This window comes from Prionailurus viverrinus, chromosome E2 (assembly GCF_022837055.1).
Source record: "Prionailurus viverrinus isolate Anna chromosome E2, UM_Priviv_1.0, whole genome shotgun sequence".
In the NCBI taxonomy this organism is placed as follows: domain Eukaryota; kingdom Metazoa; phylum Chordata; class Mammalia; order Carnivora; family Felidae; genus Prionailurus; species Prionailurus viverrinus.
This window is the reverse complement of record NC_062575.1, coordinates 46,208,879-46,225,770: the sequence shown is the minus strand read 5'-3', so window position 1 is coordinate 46,225,770 and position 16,892 is coordinate 46,208,879. Positions and strand designations below refer to the sequence as shown.

At 38.8% G+C, this 16,892-nt stretch overlaps 1 protein-coding gene across 2 annotated transcripts in view; it reads right to left on the bottom strand.

Moving 5' to 3' along the window:
• The window catches only part of LOC125153539 (zinc finger protein 420-like), a 58,808-nt gene extending 45,788 nt beyond the window's left edge, over positions 1-13,020 (bottom strand). For both annotated transcript variants that reach the window (XM_047836790.1, XM_047836791.1), the window contains exon 1: positions 12,751-13,020. The gene's annotated coding sequence lies outside the window, so the exon portion shown is untranslated. The remainder of the gene's footprint in view (positions 1-12,750) is intronic.
• Positions 13,021-16,892: the final 3,872 nt, after the last annotated feature.

Here is a 16,892-nt window from a genome sequence, read left to right as displayed (position 1 = left end):
CCCTGTAAACAATGCTTTTAGCTGCATCCGAATTTTGATATGTCATGTTTTCATTTTCATTCATATCAAAATATTTTCTAATTTCTGTTGTGATTTCTCCATTGATTCATTTGTCATTTATGAGAATGTTGTTTAATGTTAATATATTTGTGAATTTTTCAAAGTTTGTTCCATTGTTAATTTCTAATTTAATTCCACGTGGTCAGAAAACATAATTTTATGACTTCAATTCTTTTAAATCATTTGAGACTTATTTTATGGCTAGCATATGGTCTATCCTGAAGAATGTCTCATGTACATATAACAAAAATGTGTATTCTGTAGTTTTAGGTGAAATGTTCTATAGATGTCTGTTAGCTTTAGACAGTTTAGAATGTTGTTCAAGTTCTCTATATCCTTATTTTTTGCCTAGTCTTCTATCAATTATTGAAAGTAGACTTATGAAGTCCCCAACTATTCTTGCTGTTATCTGTTTTCCATTAAATATGTCCATTTTTGTTTCATGTGTTTTGCAGTTCTGTTACTAGGTGTTGTATCTTCTTGATATTGTCTTTTTATCATGATAATATGCTCCTTTTTATCTAATACCAGCATTTGTGTTAAAGTCTATTTTATCTGATATTAATATAGCCAATCCTACTTGCTTAAGGTTGTAATTTACATTCTTTTCTCTCTCATCCTTTTCAACCTATTTGTGTCTTTGAATCTAAAGCGAATCTCCTGTAGGCAGCATATAGCTGGATCTTATTTCTAATTTTTAAAATGCAGTCCAAAAAATCTGTCTTTTGGCAGATTGGATTGCTTAAGCCTTTCACATTTAATATTAATATTGATATGGATGAACAGCATCTGCCATTTTGTTATTAGTTTTCTTTAGATCTCATGACTATGTTCCTTAGTTTCTCATTTTTTACCCTCTTTTGTCTGAAGTGGATGTATGTTAGTTTATCAGCTTAATTCTTTAAATGACTTAAAGCTATATATTTTAAAGTGCTTTTCTAATGATTGCTCTTAGGCAATCATTACAATATCCATCTTATTAGAAGCGACTTAGATTATTACTAACTTCATTCCAGTTTGGGGGAAAGTCTTTACTTTCAAATTTGAAAGATAGCTTTGCTGAATACAGGATTTTGGTTGTTTTTTGGTTTCTGTTTTCTGCACTTTAAATACATTGTCACACTGCTTTTTAGCTTCTATTATTTCTGATGAGAAGTTGGCTGTTAATCTTATTGTGGTTCCATTGTACATGATGAGTTAATTTTCTCTTATTACTTTCAAGATTATCTATTTTGGGCTGTCAACATTTTGATTATGATGTCTCTGGGTATACATTTCTACATTTATCCTACCTGGTACTCATTTAACTTACTGGATGGCTAGATTAGTGTTTTTCATCACATTTGAAAGTTCTTTGACCATTATTTCTTTGAATATTTTTTCATTCAAATGTAAAATCTAGCCTTGATACATTACAATATAGTCTTAGTATCAAGGCTGTTTTTGGCTTTTGCCTCAATATCATTAGTCATTCACTCAATTCTTGTTTTACTCTTGCTGGTTTTCTGTTCCATGTGTTTTATGAAGTTTTGAATTTCTGATTTAGATGTTGTTTCACATTGTCAAAGCTTATTTAATGAATTAACTCACACCAGAACCCTGTTACACTTTTCCTCTGTTTTCATGTTTAGTTTTGTATACAGTATTAGCTAAAATGGTTTAATTCTCACTTCTGTTTTCTTTTAGTAACTTTGCATATATGTGTATGTCCATATATATATGTGTGTGTATATATACATACACACATACATTTCCTACCATTTTCTGTTAATTTTTTCAAGTATTAGATTTGTGTTAAAGTCTATTTTGTCTGATATTAATATAACCAACCCAACTTGCTTAAGGTTGTAGTTTTTACATAAACAGGTATCATTAAAGAAGGATGTGAGATTTGGGGTAACTTAATAGAATTCCCAATTCAAGGGCATTTTCTTTTTTTTTTTTTCTTTTTTTATTTGAGAGAGAGAGAGAGAGAGAGAGAGAGAGAGAGAGTGTGTGTGTGTGTGTGTGTGTGTGTGTGTGTGTGAACACGGGAGAGAGAGAGGGAGCGAGAATCCCAAGCCAGCTCCACGCTCAGTGCAGAGCCTGACATGGGGCTCAATCCCACGACCCTAGGATCATGACCTGAGCTGAAATCAAGAATTAGATGCTCAACCGAGCCACCCAGACGCCCTGAGAGCATTTTCTTCTTTGATACTGTGATCTGCAATGTTCTTAGTAATAACAGCATAAACAGGTATCATTAAAGAAGGATGTGAGATTTGGGGAAACTTAATAGAATTCCCAGTTCAAGGGCATTTAGTTTCTGACACTTGATTCCGTTTTTCCTTTCACTATCATCCTTGAAGGCATGCCTCCCCTCCAGGAGTGGGCATTTCCTACGACTGCCAACTTCCAACTCACCATTTTCAAGAATCTTCCTTTCAGGGCGCCTGAGTGGCTCAGTTGGTTGTGTCCCACTTTGGCTCAGGTCATGATCTCAAGGTTTGTGAGTTTGAGCCCCACACAAGGCTCACTGGTGTCAGCACAGAGCCTGCTTTGTATCCTCTGTCTCCACCCTCCCACCCCCCCGCCTCTCTCTCTCTCAAAAATAATTAAAAAAAAAAAAAAAAAAAAAAAAAAAAAAGAATCTTCCTTTCAACCAAAAGGCAATGCTCTGGTCTAACAGGCTGTGAGTCATGTTGTATTTTCCCACTCAAGGTGGACCTCTATCTTCATGGGATTAAGTTATCCATTTTCCAACACTGCCAGCACTGCAATGTTTCCCTCACTTTTCTCTCCCTAACTCTTCAGTCTAGGATGGACATCAGAATTGGATCTGCCTGTTTGAGGAATGTATTTCCTCCACTTACATAGAAACTGAAGTTTATAGTAACCTCTAGCTCTGAATAAGGCTGTAGGCACAGACTGTTACATGCAGTTTTAATTGTTTTCCTTGTTGATTCATACTGCTTTTAAAGGGTATGTGGGAAGATACAAATTTAGGTATCCTATGGGAATCTTCAGAAGCTCTCCTAATTTCTTTCAATTATTTCAAAATTATAGAGAGAAAATCCAGTGAAAATTGTGAGATCTAAAAAACTGACCCAAATATTTGGAAATTTCATATTTGATAAAGGTGGAATCTTTAATCAGTGAGAAATATATGGACCTTTAAAAAGGTGATGAAGGGGATGCCTGGATGGCTCAGTCAGTTAAGTGTCCAACTCTTGATTTTGGCTTAGGTCATGATCTCACAGTCATGAAATCAAGCCCTGTGTTGGACTCCACACTGGGTATGCAGCCTGCTTAAGATTCTCTCTCCCTCTCCTTCTGCCCCTCCCTTGCCTGCACACAGGCTCTCTCTCAAAAAGAAATAAATAAAAAAATAAAAATAAAATAAAAAGGTGATGATGAAGTAAAATGAAAAATGAAAAAATTGGACTACTCCTCAGAATATATCAGATTAAGTTCCAGATGGAGGCCCTTGTGAAATGTAAAAATTTAAATCACGTAAGAGGAAACAATGCCTGAATTTTTCTAAAATTCAGGAGTTAGAGAAACTTATCTAGCTATGAGCCAAATCTATAGATATTAAAGGAAAGATGGATATTTAACCACAAAAAAAAAATTGATTTTAATTGGGAAAACACCGTTAGTAAAAGAAAAGATAAGTGACAACCTAGGAAAAGACATTTGGAACTTATATTACAGAGAAAGGGCTAACATAAATAAGATATAAGATGGCTTTAAAAGCAGAAAAAGAATAATACTCCTATAGAAAAATGGACAACAGAAATGACAGTTCAAAGAAAAACAAATGCAAATACACTAAGTATGTAAAGAGATGCTCAACTTTGCTCACTATAACAAAAATGTTAATTAAAATTACAATGAGACCAATATCAATGGAAAATACCCAAAAGTTTGCCAGTATATTCTTCTGGAAGATCCCTGAGAAAACCAGTAGTAAAATGTTGATTGAGTAAATGTACAGTTTCAAAGGAAGGAATTTAGCAATAACTAGGAAATTATAGAAGCATTTTACCAGTGACCCCACTCCTAGTAATTCCTTTCAAAGATAAGCTAGCAACATTTCAAAAAGATAAATGCTGTTGAACTTGGTTTTTTATTTATATATCTTGTTGATTTTTCATTTCTTAATAATTGTTAGAATACTTCCACATTTTTTTGTATCCCTATAGACAATCATTATCTGCTAATCAATTTTTGGTTGCTTTTCAATGGTTACACTTTTTACTTTTCCCCCCAGGCTTGGTGAAGTGCCTACAATCTAAAGTAAATGTTGAATAGAAGTAGGGACATTACTCATTTTTCCTGATTTTTATTTATGGTCATACATTTTAAAACAATTCTGTTGAGATTTAATCCACACACCATACAATTCACATTATTAAGTGTACGAATCAATGGTTTTTAGTATGTTCACAGAATCCATTACCATAATCAATTTTAGAATACTTTCCTTATCCCTGCAATTGTTAGTCATCACTCCTCCAGACTATTTTCCAAAGCAGCTACACCATTTTATATTCTCTTTATATTTAAATATTATATTCTCACCAGTTGTATATGAGGGTTCTAATTTCTTCACATCCTTCTTAACACTTGTTATTATCTGTCTTTTCTATTCGAGCCATTCTAGTCGGTGTGAGTGATATTGCATTGTGGTTTTGATTTGTATTTTCCTGATGGCTAATGATGTTGAGGATCTTGTCACACGCTTAATAGTAATTTGTTTATCTTCGAAGAAATGCCTACCCAGATACTTTGGCGATTTTTAATTGGGTTGTTTAACTTTTTATTTTTAGATTGTAATATATCTATCTGCTGGACATAAGTCCCTCATCAGAAAAATGATTTGTAAGACTTTGGCCCATATTGTGTGTGGGCTGTCTTTGACTTTCTTGATGATGTTCTTTGAAGCACAAAAGTTTTTAATTTTGATGAAGTCCCTTTATCTACTTTTTGTTTTGTTGCTTTTGGTATAAATAAATACAAATACCTATAATACATATACACTCATGTGCTTCCTTATAGTATATTTTAAAAGATGGAATAAACTGCAACACAGAAGAAAGTGACTACTTATAGGTAGAAAGTACAATGGAGGAAGAGATCAAATTAAACCTTCTTTTGCATATTTGACTTTGGGACCAAGTACTTTATATAATTATAGGACAAAATTAAAATTTTAAATTTTTAAAAATTAAATTAAATTTTAAAAGACAAAATTAAATTTTAAAAGAGCAATCTCTAAAAATTAAAAAGTGAAACAAACAAATGTGATTCCAATTTGTGGCATAGCCTCTCAAGAGGCACTATTCCAAATGACTCTAGAACACACTAATTTGATTCCATATTCCTACTAGAATATACCCTAAAAAAACAAAAAGATTAAAATAAACAAAAAAACACCAAAAATGGAAAATTGGTTTCAGTAATCAAATCACTATTATTATTGAGTGTTCTTTATAAAGTGGGGAATAAAGAATCAGAATATTTTTTCCACACTTTATAAAGCAAGGAATAAAGAATTGTCCTTTTTCTGTTTCATGATCCCATCCAAGATACCACATTACATTAACTCATCATATCTCTAGGCTCCTTGGGATTGTGACAGTTTATTTTTTAATCTTTTCTCTTTTTTTAGTGTTTATTTATTTTTGAGAGAGAATGAGCCCACAAGCAAGGGGGGGGGGGGGTGGGGTGGGGGGGGAAGACAAAGAATCCCAAGCAGGCTCCATGCTCAGCGGGAGCCGGATGTGGAGCTCCATCTCACAATGGTGAGATCATGACCTAAGCCGAAATCGACAGACACTCAAATGACTGAGTGGTTGTCACTGAGCCACCCAGGCGCCCCTATTTTTTAATCTTTTAAAAGATACGTATATATTAGCTTTGTAAAGCCATAGAAACAATGATCAACCCAGTAGCAATGAATATCCTAGCACCTAGAATATCGTCTTAAAATACCATTTCCCATTAATATGAAGGAGGCCTGAGTTAGGAAACGTACAAGAGCCTAGAAGAGGGTAATAATGGCGTGTTGGCCAAATCAGCCTACTGCTTGATTTCTGGTTTTGTTTGCAATTTATTTCAATTAAATATAATTCATTACAACTCAATCACTTTGGATCCCTGCCATGAGACAAGTCCTATTTGGGGCATTATTCAGCCAGTAACCTCACAAACAAAGGTAGAAATGCATAACAATAAAATAACACATATTAATATGAGTCTTCTACTTTTCCTTTTCTCTCAAATTTAACTCCAATAAATTCCATGTATCCATTTTTCCCCCTAAACACACTATCGAGTTTATAAGAGGCCTTTTCATAAAAGGTGAGGTTCTGATTTGAAACATTACCAGAAATCTGACAATTGCTTCTTAGAAACAGAGTAATAGCATTTCTCTTTCATGGGTGTTACAGGGAATTTGATTTCCATTAAGTGTGTGTTCAGAAGGTGTGTATGTGGGAGGTGTTTGCTTAAAAACTACAGCTGGTACCTGTTCTTTGTAACAATTTAATCATCTCTATCAGCATTCACTAAACTAGATACAAAATTTCACCCTTTAAATTCTTTTTTTTTTAATTTTTTTAAGTTTGTTTATTTTGAGAGAGAAAGAGAGAAAGCATCAGCAGGGGAGGGGCAGAGGGAGAGGGAAAGAATCCCAAGCAGGCTCTGCACTGACAGTGTACTTACAATGCAGAGCCTGATGCAGGGCTTGAACTCATGAACCATGAGATCATGACCTGAGCTGAAATCAAGAGTCAGACAGTTGGGGCGCCTGGATGGCTCAATCGGCTAAGCATCCGACTCTCAGTTTCTGCTCAGGTTATGATCTCGCGGTTTCATGAGTTTGAGCCCTACATTTGGGCTGTGTGCTGATGGCGCGGAGCCTGCTTGGGATTCTCTCTCTCCCTCCCTCCACCCCCCTCTCTGCCCCTCCCCTACTCATGCTGTCTCTGTCTCTCTCAAAATAAATAAACTTAAAAAAAAAAAAAAGACACGTAACTGAGTGAGTCACCTGGGTGCCCCTCACCTTTTAAATTCTGCTCCTATTTGATATACCCATTGTCTGTTTTTGGAAATAAAGTTTCATTGGAACTCAGCCATGTCCATTTGTTTATGTATTATATATGGCTGCTTTCACTCTACAACAAAGTTGAGTGGTTGCAACTGAGAAAGTATGACCCATAAACCTAAGAAACTAACTATATGGTCCTTAGCAGAAAGTCTGTCAACTCCTGACAGAGAAGATCTACCAAAAAGCAAGAAAGCTATCAAAGCCTACTAAGATCAAGTCAAAAAGACCCATGAGCCAATCTGAATAGGCTCCAAATGGTCAAATATGACACAATATGAATTTAAGTATACATAAATAAAACGACAATAGATTGAAACATTTAAGTGTATCAAAATCCATACCTTTATAATAATGGTAAAAAAGAAAATCAGTGGTCCCCAGAAGAGAATGCTAGCAAAACATCATTTCATTATCGTTCATTATTTCCTCATTTTGAAAACTGGTAAGTTATGAGAAAAAAAAATCTGTCCTGCCTCCCTTGAGCAATCTGTACCTCAAGATAACCAAGAAGTTGATATGGAAAATTTTCACTTTCTATAATTATTCCAGTTAAAGAAAGAAGATACAATTAATGAATTAGACTATAACTATTTAGCAATCTCTAACGAAATAATAGAAAATATCACCAAAAAGGCAGACATTATGTGCCTCTTCGTGGAAATATACATTAGCATCAGTGAAATCATTTTGCCAAAGAGGTGGGGAAGAGGGTGGAAGGAAGCCTCTAGATACAACTTCTTGATCGAGCCTCTAGATACAACTTCTAAGAAATACATAAAAACACGTTAATGATGACAAATTGTGGGAAATTTTACTGGACAATCACCCAGTTTCTTCAAAAAATTCATTGCAAGGAAAGAGACAAAGAAAGAATGAGAAACTAAAGATTTTAAAAAAGACTTTATTAAAAGACTTATGAATCATCACAACACATGGATCCTATTTGGGCCCAGATTCAAAGAAATCTTAAAAACAAAGTTATCTGCCCTGTGGGGAAATCTAAACTCTAAATGAATATCTGATATTAAGGAAATATTATTATTTTTTCAGTGAGGATAATGGTATTTGATTATATTTTTAAAAGGCTATCATTTATGGGGCACCTGGATGGCTCAATCAGTTAAGCATCCGACTTTGGCTCAGGTCATGATCTCATGGTTCATGGGTTCGAACCCCACATCAAACTCTGTGCTGACAGTTCAGAGCATGGAGTCTGCTTCTGATTCTGTGTCTCCCTCTCTCTCTGCCCTCTACCACTCACGTTCTGTCTCTCTCAAAAATAAATAAACATTAAAACAATTTTTTTAAATAAATAAAAGACTATTATTTATACACACATTTATGAATAGAATGATACTTCTGGTATGTACTTCAAAATACTTCAAAATAATCCTAGGTGGGTAGATTAAAGACAATTGGTCATGAGTCAATCACTACTGAAGCCTAGCAAAGTGGTACATAGAGGTTCATTGCTATTTTTTTTTAATTTTTTTTAATGTTTATTTTTGAGACAGAGAGAGACAGACCATGAACAAGGGAGGGGCAGAGAGAGAGAGGGAGACACAGAATCTGAAGCAGGCTCTAGGCTCTGAGCCATCAGCCCAGAGCGCGACGCGGGGCTCGAACTCACGGACCGCGAGATCGTGACCTGAGTTGAAGTCGGACGCTTAACCGACTGAGCCACTCAGGTGCCCCGGTTCATTGCTATTTAATCTATTTTTGTACATGTTTGAATTTTTCACAATGAAAAGTTAAAGAAAATGCTGGTCAGGACTTAGCAAATTGATTTTACCACACACAAAAATCAGGTTAACAACCCCATAGTTTGAAAAACCCTACAATAGCATATTAATAATTTCCTTAAACTTTCCAACAACCAGCAAAATACCTTGACTGAAACACAAAATCAGAAAATACTGGTTAGAAAAGTGACAATATAGCCTTTATGAGGGAAAAGATAGCAAAAACTATTAAAATTTAAAGTCCACATAAAAGTTACCCAAGAAATTAGCATTCATTCTACCAATAAACTCATTGATAAGCTAGATGTTATATATTCAAGGAAAGTTATCCCACCATTGTTTATAATAGTGAAAGACTGATAGCCATCTGAAAGTACAGAGAATTCCTTTGGCAGTCAGTACTCAAGAAACTAGTCACGCTGGCTGCCTCTGAAATAGGAAAAGTATGAGACTAGAGGCAAGGCTGGAAGGAAGAATTCACTGTATACTCTTCTGAACCTTTTAAATACTTAAACAATAAAAAATAAAATTGAGGGGCACCTGGCTGGGTCAGTGGTGGAGCACACGATTCTTAATTTCAGGGTCGTGAGTTCAGGCACTACACTGGGCGTGGAGCTTACTTTAAAAACACACATACATTAAAAAAAAAAAAAAAGAGGGGCGCCTGGGTAGCGCAGTCGGTTAAGCGTCCGACTTCAGCCAGGTCACGATCTCGCGGTCGGTGAGTTCGAGCCCCGCGTCAGGCTCTGGGCTGATGGCTCAGAGCCTGGAGCCTGTTTCCGATTCTGTGTCTCCCTCTCTCTCTGCCCCTCCCCCGTTCATGCTTTGTCTCTCTCTGTCCCAAAAATAAATAAACGTTGAAATAAATAAATAAATAAAATAAATAAAATAAAAAAAAACAAGAAAATTGAAAACTAAATACTCAAAATCAAGGCTTTTGAATTTTACTCAGAGATGTGTTCTAGTCCTTAAAAAATCTTAGAAAAAGACTAAGTATAAAAATGGAATTGAAATATTTATCAGGTGAATAAATGTACCTTAGGTCAAAAGGAGCAAAATGGAGTGGAATAACTTCTTTGGGTCCATTCCTTCTGGCCCCATTATTCTATGGAATAGCCAGGCCTAAAGACCAGAACACTAAAAGGATCCCTTTTATGGAGTTTCAAAAGAAAAAAAGCAAAAATTCCCACACCATGAAAAAACAGAAAACACTTCAGAGACGAAAGAATGATTTACCTTGGATAAAACTCTCAGTTGTCCAATAGTGGCTCTTCCTTTAGTCTCTGGTGACCCGTGTAAGTTAACTTACAAAGTTAAGACAAAGCCATTAATTGGTAAGGAATAAAGAATCTTGAGACACCAAGTCTTTCTTTCTTTCTTCGTTTTTTCCAATTTTTATTTAATTTCTAGTTAGTTAACAGTGCAATACTGGTTTCAGGAGTAGAATTCAGTGATTTATCACTTGCATATAACACCCAGTGCTCATCATAATAAGAGCCCTCCTAAATACCCATCACCCATCTAGTCCTTCCCCCCCCCCCCCCAACTTCCCTCCATCAATCCTCAGTTTGTTCTCTATCTTTAAGAGTCTCTTATGGTTGGGGCGCTTGGGTGGCTCAGTCAGTTGAGCGGCCAACTTTGGCTCAGGTCATGGTCTCACATCTCCTGGGTTCGGGTCCCATGTGTTCGGGTCCCATGTCAGGCTCTGTGTTGACAGCTCGGAGCCTGGAGCCTGCTTCGAATTCTGTGTCTCCCTCTCTCTGTCCCTCCCCCACTCACACTGTGTCTCTCCCTGTGTCTCCTCAAAATAATTAACATCAAAAAAAATTTGTTTAAGTATCTTATGGTTTGTTTCCCTCTCTCTCTCCCCCCTCCCATATGTTCATCTGTTTTGTTCCTTAAATTCCACATATGAGTAAAATCATATGTTATTTGTCTTTCTCTGACTGACTTATTTTGCTTAGCATGTTACATTCTAGCTCCATCCACGTCGTTGCAAATGGCAAGAGTTCATTCTTTTTTATGGCTGAGTAATATTCCCTTATATATATACCACATCTTCTTTATCCATTCATCTGTTGGTGGACATTTGAGGACACCAAGCCTTTCTTTGAGCCCAGACTGACTTGTTAGAAACAAGCAACTACTTCCACTCCCTCCATTTACTCAGAAGTAAACATTCAAAGGAAGGTTAGAAAGAGACTGAGAACCAGAGAGTCAGAGAGTACCACAGAGTGAAGGTCGAGAATTCCCACAGGTCTCCCCAGGTGATTTCCTGAGGGAAGTGATTGGAATCTTACAACCCTGGCTTTTTTCTCAGCCTTCCCCCCGCCCCAACCTGGGACTATTTCTGGTTCTTAAAGTCTCAATCTGAGATCAGGTTTGTGACTTAAAAGATAAATTTATCTGGAATCTTTAATCTGGGACTCATCTTTCTAAGTTCCCAAATCAGGCAGGGACATTTCCAGGGAACTTGGGCCCCCATGGCTACAAGGAGAGGGAGCAGCTGTTAATGGCTGACTCTAGCTGGTCTTAAGAGTTAACTTCCTTCAAGTTAACACACTCCTTGCTTGCTGACTCAAGGCCCCTGATCTGTGACAGAACTAATTTGCTTCCTTTGAGATATGCAGACCACTGACCTTCAGGAATAAAGGACCAGAATGTTCCCAGGCCACAGAGGCAAGCCTGTTTGAAGCTCTCTTAGCTTTCTGATTAGCCCAGCAATCTTTTAGCAAAATGTTTTTCTCGTTTAAGGTCACACAAATGACTTTACTGACCTCCCTCTGTGCATCTGTAGACCTTGCCCTCCTTTTCAGAAAGAACAGAGTACTCTTGCACAACCCCCAGGTACCAAGGAACAAGACTTTCTTGCACAACCCGCCCAAACTCAGAGTACCAAAGAACCAGAACTTCTTGCACAACCTCCAAGCACTGAGATAACTCTATAGCTAGCATCAACTAGTCTACACATAATCCAGAAATGTCACAGACCACTGCACTCCCTTAACTGATTAAACCCCTTTAAAATTCTCTGGGCCGGGGGTGCCTGGGTGGCTCAGTTGGTTAAGTGTCCGACTTCAGCTCAAGTCATGATCTCGCAGTTTGTGGGTTCAAGCCCCCTGTGGGACTCTGTGCTGACAGCTCAGAGCCTGGAGCCTGCTTCGGGTTCCTGTCTCCCTCTCTCTCTGCCCCTCCCCCATTCACACTCTGTGTGTGTGTGTCTCTCTCTCGCAAAAATAAACATTAAATTTTTTTAAAAAAATCTCTGGGCCAAAGATAAACAAGAAAACAAAAACAAAAACAAAAACAAAAAAAACCACAAAACTAAATAAAAATGTCCGGGCCAGGGAAAAACCAGAGAGCTGGCCTTTGGACAAGAGTTGGCCTACCCAGCTAGCTGACCCGCCTCCTGAATAAAGCTCATATTGCTTTTCAATCAAAACTCATCTCTTGTATTGGCCTTTCCAGCTGGTAGCCCAGCTTGGATTTCCGCAATGCAGCAAGCCACAGAGACCCCACAACCACAAGCTTCCAGAAACTGTCGAACCTCCAAATAGCCTCAGTGTGAGCATATCTCTATCCATGCCTGCCCGCAGTCGGCTCCCGGCTAGGCACAGCTGAGAGGGAATAGACACATAAAAAAGCAACGACATAATTAAAGAAGGAGTCAATCTCACAGCTTCGCACAAGTACGCTCACAGCTGGAGACACAATCAACACTCCTTCAAGTGGTCACACATAACCATGCAGTCTCACAGGCACATTACGTCACACATTCACACACATACACTGACGTGTGAAGGCCTAGGGCTCCACACACGCCGGTCTCCGACGCCGGGCTCTGACACGCCTCACCTTCAGCTTCCCCAGCGTCAGGCTCACGTCCCCCAGTCCCGGAAGAAACCAACGGCCTCGGTCGCCGCGCTGTTCCACTCGCTCCAGCACTACGGAGCTGACCACCTTAGAAGGAAGTGACGTTACACCCGGAGGCCTCTGGAAAGTGTAGTCCAGAACACGACAGACCCCAAAGAGCGGACAACCCGAGTAATCCTCCCCGGGCTCCTAACGACAACCTGCTGCTCCTCCGCTCACTACCGACGAACCACGCAACCTGACAGTCCCAGTTTCCCACCGGGGTCACTCGCAATCGCAATCCCCGTTGCTTCCGGCTAAACGCCGGAAGTTTATTTCCGCCCCGAGGACTTCTGGGACTTGTAGTGTGGCCTAAAATCCCCCCACCCCCACTCCCCCCCGGAGAGCTGATGGGACAGTCTTGAACCCTCAGCCGCAGATTGAGCCTTGCTGCGGGAGGTGACTCCGCAGAGTTTGGAAGACCCGCGGTTGGAGGACACGATAGAGCGGAGTCTGTAGAGGCTAAACATGAGGAATACTTGGGCCCTAATGGCAGTCAGGCTTGTGGGGAAGGAGAGGGAGAGTGATGCTTTAGTGCTGGTGTGCGTGCGTTGGCTTCAGTTTATGACCTCGGGTGTGATTATGCTGCTGTGCCCGAGACTGTATTTTACGGTTAAAAAAAAAAAATGTTGAATGTTTAAAGTACAGTTTTTGAATGTAGCATAAAAAACTGCCCAAATCAGCTGGGTAAGTTTTCAGAGATTTCTCAGACCGTATAACTAGCACCCCAGAAGTCCCCTACCTGCCTCCTGTAAAGTCTCCATCATCTAACTTACAATGTAGATTAGTTGTGCCTGATTTTTTTTTTTAATTTTTTTTTTCAACATTTATTTATTTTTGGGACAGAGAGAGACAGAGCATGAACGGGGGAGGGGCAGAGAGAGAGGGAGACACAGAATCGGAAACAGGCTCCAGGCTCTGAGCCATCAGCCCAGAGCCCGACGCGGGGCTCGAACTCACAGACCGCGAGATAGTGACCTGGCTGAAGTCGGACGCTTAACCGACTGGGCCACCCAGGCGCCCCTAGTTGTGCCTGATTTTGAAGCTTACATAAATGTTATCATATTGTATGCACACTCTTTTCCCCCTTTGGTCTGACTTCTTTCCGCCAATTATTGTTTGTGAGTTTAATCAATAAAGTTAGTTCATTCTCATTGTTGATGGTATTTGGCTTGTTTTCAGCTTGGGGCTACTAAGAATAGTGCTCCATAAACATTCTTGTTTGTAGTCTTTTGCTGTATATATGTGTCATCTTGGTTACATATATTTTTAGGAGGAGAGTTGCTAGGTCATAGGTTACATATATGTTTAGCTTTAGTAAAACTAAACACATTGCCAAATGGTGTTCCCAGGTGGTTTCCCAATTGGAATTCCACCAGCTCTGTCTTGTAGTTCTAATTGTTCTGCCTTTTAACATACTTAATATTGTATGCCTTTTCCTTTTTAAACTTTCTGGTGGATGTATGGTTGTTTTCCTTTGAATTCCCCTGATGTGTACATTTGTATACCTTCCATAACAGGCAAAGATACCCAATCAACTTTAGCATTTATTGTGGACAAACAAGAGGAGCAGCAAGAAGATTTATGTCCCCTTGCAGAGGTGTGTGTTGTATGTATTGGTGTTGATCCAATGCTTTCAATATTGCCTCTTTCCAAACCTTATAAGGACAAATAGGACTGGAGTAAAGGCAAAGGTCCGTTCTTCCTGAAGAGCGACCCAAGGCCACATGCACTAGTCAATGTTGGGAACTTGACAGTGACCAAGGTTGCCAAATATTTGAAGCCCTTTTGGACGTTGGAACATAAGTTACTGTGATTCCAGGAGTTTTGGGGGTAGGGGAACACTGTACTTTTGAATAGCAGGGGAAACCTGTACTCTATTTCAATTATTTTCACAAATGCATTCCATTGTCTTTAGCTATTTCTGTGTTTTTTCATAGTTTATTAAAAATATAGATTATAAAAGTTTCTAGTATTCTAGTACATGCATCAATGTAAATTTTCTTCCATGTACTTTTGTCAAGCAACATTTTCTATACAGAATACCCACTATTATTTATTCCTAGAGCAATTGTAACTTGTGTTGATTTTATCCTTAACAAAAGGGTGATGTCGATAAGAATCAAGTCAGTATTCAGATAGGTAGCTACCCTATGTGTTCTCTTATCAGTCAGATAATGTGTTCTGTATTATACATTTGGTAATAAACCTCTTCTCATTATGCCGTGACAGTTGTGATCTCAACCACCCCATACCCATTTATATACACTTTCTCTCTGATACGAATGTCATGATCAGCATAAAGATTGAGTTCTGCAGGAAGAGCTTACTACATCTTAACATCTTTATTTGATTTTGTTTTTTTCTTCCCAATATGGAGTGTCTGTTAGTGAGTAAAGTGTACATTATGGTTCAGTGTCGAAGACTCTTAAGTCTAAAGTTCTTTTTTGGCCAGCAAAAGAGCAGATGCAGGATTAAAGCGAGACATGGCTAATGTCCAGGAAAAGACGAGAGCCCTGAATAAGGGTCCATGACCCATATTTATTCAGATCAGAAGGCCTACAAAGGTGATGGGCGTGTACAAAGAGACAAACTGTAAACATTAACTTGAGGCTGTGAGGGGGAAAGGGAGGTTTTGAAGATATACCATGTTTGGGGTTTGGGTCAGTATAAAACAAAATCCTGGCGCCAGGCAGATGGGTAGATGGTTCTTAACGGCAGACAGGAGGTGCCATGCCTGTTTATCTTTGCCAGCCTACGGGGGATGAGACAGATAGGAGAAATAGCCTCAGGGTTAACAAGACACCTTTTCTTTTGTTAACCATCTCTGCTCTGGGCTGCTTTGCCTGCAGCGCAGTGGTCCATAGTTCAATTCACCAATTTACCTAACCTGGCCCTATTCTCCCATGAAAGCAGCTTTTCTGCTATAGTACTAAATTGGGGGTGCTTTCACCCTGAATATATTTGATCTTGTTTATTTTACATACCTATGTATTGGGCCCCTTTGCACCATTCCTATTTTAGGCCTTTGCCTCTCCCTCTCTATTTTGGGGGTTCTGCACCCCCTTTCTATTTTAGGGTGCATTTGCACCTATTTCTGGCACCTTTGCGCCTCCCTATTCTCAGGGTGCCTTTGCATCCCATATTCTTGGGGTGCCAATCTGGTTTACCCGAACTCAGGTGTGAGCATCTTATGACTTTGTATTTCTTTATGCCTTGCTAACCCATTGGTGTAAGCCCGGGGGATCCCTAAGCTTATCCCCCACAGCTCAACACCATTCCATAAATAAAATAGATGAAGATAATAGTGACTAACATTTACTAAACAATTCACTAGTTATATTCATGCATTCATAACTCATTTACTCATAACATACCAATGACAGTTATGTTAGTCACCTCAATTTTGCCATACTTGAAGCAAAACATATACGATTGAAAGCAATATATATATAACGTGTGTGTGGAGTTGCATTTAAAAAGGCTCTTGAGGGGTGCCTGGGTGGCTCAGTCGGTTGAGTGACCAACTTCAGCTCAGGTCATGATTTTGCAGTTTGTAAGTTCGAGCCCCGCATAGGGCTCTGTGCTGATGGCTCAGAGCCTGGAGTTTGCCTTGGATTCTGTGTCTCCCTCTCTCTGCCCCTTCCCTGCTCATGCTCTGTCTCTCTCTGCCTCTCAAAAATGAATAAACATTAAAAAAATTTTTAAAAAGTCTCTTGAGGGGCATGTGCATAGCTCAGTCAGTTGAGCATCTCACTTCAGCTCAGGTCATGATCTCGTGGTTCATGGATTCAAGCCCTGCATTGGGCTCTGTGCTGGCAGCTCAGAGCCTGGAGCCTGCTTCAGATTCTGTGTCTCCCTCTCTCTGCCTTCCCCTGCTCACACTCTGTATCTCTCTCTCTCTCTCTCTCTCTCTCTCTCTCTCTCTCTCTCTTTCAAAAATAAATAAAACACTTAAAAAATGTTTTTAAAAAGGCTCTCGAATGAAACTGCCAACAGTGGTAACTTTAGGGGAGAAACTAGAGGAAGGGAAATAGTCAAAGGGGAGTTTAGCTTATCTGTAATATTTAAAATTTTTTAAGTAT